The following is a 5623-nucleotide window of genomic DNA, read 5'->3' as shown; positions in this document are numbered from 1 at the left end:
ACTGTCTTAATAGGGATTAAGTCCCTGTTCTGAAAGATTGTAAATGTTGTACATACTGTTTTGCACTGATTGTATATATGTATGAAAAGTCTTTTTTTGCATACAGACTGTCACAGCTCATTGGACATTGTCTATTTACTGTTTTGGCTTCCGCCATGCCCCTGTACTCTGTATTATTGATTAACTGTTAAGCAGGCCTTCGGTAATCACGGATTACTGGCCGGTTACGGTGCTAAACCCATAGGGGCGAGTTTGGGTCGTGACAGAGTGGTATGAGAGCGATATTTATATCACGAGTTATACCGCACACAAGTGTCCAAATAAGCTATAGGATGTCCTAGAAAAGTGATTAGGGCATTACATGAGCATGATAGGTGTGTGTGGCTAAGGCATGAATATAACTGTTAATGTGATAATTTGTCTAAGTATGCAACTGCCTATGTTTATAATTGTTATAACTGCCTATAGTGAAATGGACAACGCAAGAAATGTTGATGAAACTGAATCCTCTGAGGCAAGAATGGCGAGGTTGGAGAGAATGGTGGAATTACTAACTCAAAGACTAGAGTAACAACAGAACCCACAGCCCCCACCTCCTCCAGTACAACCAGAGCCACCTGTTAATGATGATATCATAGCTTTGACATAGAAATTTAGCAAGATGAAACCGCCATCCTTTTAGGGAGGCCTTGAACCCTTAAAGGCTGAAGCTTGGGTTCTTGAAACAGAAAAATTGTTTGAAGTGTTTCCGTGCTCTGAAGCACATAAAGTGTTGCTAGCTACCTTCACTTTACAAGAAGAAGCTAGAAGGTGGTGGATGTTAATCCGTGATCCAAATACTGTCATGACCTGGGCTCAATTTAAGGAGTCCTTCTTCGAAAACTATTTCCCTCAGTGTGTTAGAGACAGAAAAGTGACCGAGTTTGAACAACTGAAACAAGGTACCATGTCCGTAGCCGAGTATGAAACAAAGTTCACCGAACTTGCTAGATATGCACCACATATGGTGGACATCGACTACGAAAAGGCCAGGAAGTTTGAAGGCGGCCTTAATGTTGAAATCCTCGATAGGATCAATGTACTAAAACTGTTGAAGTATGTAGATGTTCTTGACAGAGCCATCATGGCTGAAGCAAATATCGAAGCTTTGAAACAGACTGAAACACCCGCAACTGAGTGGCGCGGGAAAAAACGGGGTTTTAAATTCAAGAAAGGCAGAAACAACCCACTGAATAAAAAGCAAAACTCAGGGTCAACCACCCGCTCTGGTCAGGGAAGTGGTTCCATACCACCCTGTTCTGAATGTGGTAAGAAACACAAAGGGGTTTGTTATAAATTATCTGGTGCTTGTTACAGGTGTGGCAAGGTGGGCCACATGGTAAAAGATTGCCCCTTTGCTCCTCAGGGCAATAGTAAAGCTGCAGCCAGCGGTGTAGCATCAACTGCATCACCGAAACCCAACCCCAAAGTTACTGGAAAAAAGCCCATGAGGCAAGGCTGGGTGTTCGCACTCGTACCGGGAGACGTACAAAATACCGAGACCGTCGTGTCAGGTATCCTCTTTATTTATGCCCAAAATGCTTATGTACTGATTGATTCGGGGTCTACACATTCATATGTATCGCATGTTTTTTCGCGAAAATTGAATAGACCATTAGAACTCATGAACTATCTGTTAGCTGTATCTTCACCTGTTGGGGGATCTATGACTTGTGCTTATATGTACCCTGCATGTGAAATTATTGTTGGGGATATGCATCTGTATATTGATTTACTGCCTCTGAACATTGACCATTTTGATATAATATTGGGGATGGACTGGTTAACGAAGTATCATGCTACCATAGACTGTGTAACGAAACAAGTAGTTTTCCGTCCACCTGGTTTGCCTGAATTTGTGTTTAACGGAGTAGGAGTAGTACCTCCCCCATATCTGATTTCATTTATGAAAGTATACAAATTGATTAGAAAGGGGTGTAAAGGATATTTCTGTTCTATATTGACTGTACCTACTGATGATAATACTGATGTGAACAATGTTCCTATAGTCAGAGAATTTCCAGATGTTTTTCCAGATGATCTGCCAGGGGATTTGATTGATAGGGAGATTAAGTTCACCATTGATGTAATTCCGGGTACACAGCCAGTATCTAAAGCTCCTTACCAAATAGCTCCGACTGAACTGAAAGAATTGAAAGTTCAATTGCAAGAGTTGCTAGATAAAAAGTTCATCAGGCGCAGTACTTCACTGTGGGGAGCACCTGTCTTGTTTGTGAAAAAGAAAGACGGCTCACTGAGACTTTATATTGACTACTGCGAACTGAACAAGATAACTGTGAAAAATAAATATCTATTGTCGCGTATTGATGATTTATTTGATCAGTTACAGGGTGCTCAAGTGTTCTCTAAGATTGATCTCAGATCCGGTTATCATCAGCTGAAAGTTAAACCAGAGGACATTGACAAAACTGCTTTTTGAACGAGGTATGGACATTACGACTTCCTAGTTATGCCTTTCGGAGTTACCAATGCACCTGCTGCATTTATGGACCTTATGAACAGAATTTTTAAACCATTCCTCGATGACTGTATTGTTGTATTTATAGACGACATTCTGATTTATTCTAAAAGTAGAGAAAAACATGAACATCATCTGAGACTTGCCTTACAGACCTTAAGAGAACAGAAACTGTATGCTAAACTGTCTAAATGTGAATTTTGGTTTGATCATGTTATGTTTTTGGGACATGTTATTAGCAAGGATGGAATTTCAATTGGTCCACAGAAAGTTGAAGCAATAGTGAATTGGCCTAGACAAATAAATGTTACAGAAGTCCGAAACTTTTTGGGATTAGCTGGATATTACAGAAGATTTGTCAAGGATTTCTCCAAAATTGCCTTACCGTTGACTCAATTGACTAAAAAGGGGATATCATTTGACTGGACTGACCAAAGGGAATCAACATTCCAAGAGTTGAAAAGTCGACTTGTGACTGCACCGGTTCTTACCCTACCTTCAAGCACGGATGGTTTTACCATTTTTAGTGATGCTTCTCATAAGGGTTTGAGATGTGTTTTAATGCAGAATGAGAGAGTTATTGCCTATGCTTCCCGACAACTGAGACCACATGAAAAAAACTACCCGACCCCTAACTTAGAACTTGCCGCAGTAGTGTTTGCACTGAAAATTTGGCGTCACTACCTTTATGGGGTTACATGTGAGGTATACACAGACCACAAAAGTTTAAAGTATTTCTTCACACAGAAAGAACTGAACATGAGGCAGCGTAGATGGTTAGAACTGATAAAAGACTATGACCTGTAAATTTTGTATTATCCGGGGAAAGCTAACACCGTTGCCGATGCACTGAGTCGGAAATCGATTGGAAACTTAGCCAGTTTACTCACCGGACAGAAAGAGTTGCTTTGTGACCTTGAAAGATCTAAAATTGAGATTGTTTTGCGAGAACAATGTGGAACAATAGCTACTATTTTTGTTCAACTGGCACTGATCAAAGAAATTAAAGAGAAACAACAACAGGATGACTTCTTGAAGAAGATCATCAAAGAACGGGAATCTAAACCGAGACCGGATTTCAAATTTGAGAACAATGTGTTGAAATTCCAGGGAAGATTATGTGTACCGAATAATTCTGAATTGAAAAGAAGAGTTCTGCAAGAGGGCCACAATTCTAAACTGTCTATCCATCCAGGAAATACGAAAATGTATCAAGACTTGAAACTGAACTTCTGGTGGCTGGGAATCAAGAAAGAAATTGCCGATTTTGTGTCAAAATGTCTTCATTGCCAACAAGTTAAAGCGGAACATCAACGACCCGCAGGCTTACTGCAGCCCTTACCTATACCGGAGTGGAAATGAGAACATATCACCATGGATTTCATTGTTGGTTTACCTCGCTCCAGTAAACGTATGGACTCAATTTGGGTCATTGTTGATAGACTGACTAAATCTGCTCACTTCTTACCTGTCAAAATAATTTATAATGCGGACAAATTGGCTATACTCTATATTGATGAGATTGTTAGACTGCATGGAGTACCTGTGTCCATTGTTTCTGATAGGGACTCGAAATTTACATCGAGATTCTGGCAAAGCCTACAGACTGCATTGGGTACTGAACTGAGACTGAGTAGTGCATACCATCCTCAGACAGATGGCCAGTCAGAAAGGACCATCCAGACTCTGGAGGACTTACTCCAGATGTGTGTCCTTAATTTTTAGGGAAATTGGAAAAGTCATTTGCCATTGGCTGAATTCGCCTACAACAACAGTTATCACTCAAGTATTGGTATGGCGCCTTTCGAGGCATTGTATGGTAGAAAATAGCGATCTCCGATCTGCTAGGTAGAAGTTGGAGATGGGCCTTTGCTTGGGCCCGAGATTGTGTATGAAACTACAGAAAAAGTAAAACTGATCTAACAGAGACTGAAAACAGCACAGAGCCGACAGAAAAGTTATGCGGATATCAGAAGGCAAGACAGAGAGTATGAAGTAGGTGATCACGTTTTTGTGAAAGTGACACCAATGAAAGGCCAGACTCGTTTTGGAGTCAAGGGTAAGTTAGCGCCGAGGTATGTCAGACCGTATGAGATTATTGAGAAAATCAATCCGGTGGCATATCAAGTAGCGCTTCCTCCTGAAATGGAGCATATGCATAACGTGTTCCACATTTCTATGTTGAGGGACTACCTCCGGGATCCTTTTCGTGTGATAGAGCCGACTCGTGTAGTACTGAGTGATGACTATACTTATGAAGAACGGCCCATTTAGATTGTGAACAGATGGACCAAGAAGTTGAGAAACAAAGAGATCCCGTTAGTGAAAGTTGACTGGCAAAACCATGGTGGCGTGTATGCCACTTGGGAAAGGGAAGATGACACGGCCAAGAGATATCCTGAATTGTTCCCACTGAATCCTGTTTTCTTCCAAAACGAAGGTAATTCGAGTTTGGAGGACCAAACTCTTTTTAAAGAGGGAAGACTGTAATAACCCTCACTACTGATTACTGGTTAACCATTGATTACTACTAAACTGAGACTGATTATGACAAGTAATTGAATCAGCTGAAATACTGAACTGACTGATTGAATGTGCTAGTTTAAATGCATATCTATCTGTTGACTGTTAAACTTATATGTTCATGTTTTATGTTTTAAATTGCGAATTGAAGGCCTTATCGGCGACTGACTCTGAAATCGATTGATGTTTTATGATCATTAGAATTTATAAGATTTTGTGGCATATTTATCTGAAATGTGATTTAGGGGGTGTTTGGCAAGAAAAAAAATAGCCTAGTTTAGGCTAAAATTCACAAAAAGACAAAATAGGCTAAAATAGTTAATAAGATAAAATATCACATCAAACCCATAATCATTTCACTTTTTCTCTCACAAACATCACATCCAACCACAAAAAAATCCAATCATCTTCCCAAACACAAAAATTTTAGCCTACTAAAATAGCCAAAAACTAAAATAGGCTACTAAAATAGCAACTTCCCAAACGAAGCCTTAGTATGATTGAATTAGATTAAAATAAGCTAAATTGCATAGTTGGCCCTAATTACCAAACTACCACTTAGTGGGCGAAGTCTTAAGCCTT

Source organism: Camellia sinensis, chromosome 12 (assembly GCF_055761805.1).
Source record: "Camellia sinensis isolate YWXY chromosome 12, ASM5576180v1, whole genome shotgun sequence".
NCBI classification, from domain to species: domain Eukaryota; kingdom Viridiplantae; phylum Streptophyta; class Magnoliopsida; order Ericales; family Theaceae; genus Camellia; species Camellia sinensis.
The sequence above is the reverse complement of the archived record's forward strand: the minus strand, read 5'-3'. Positions refer to the sequence as shown.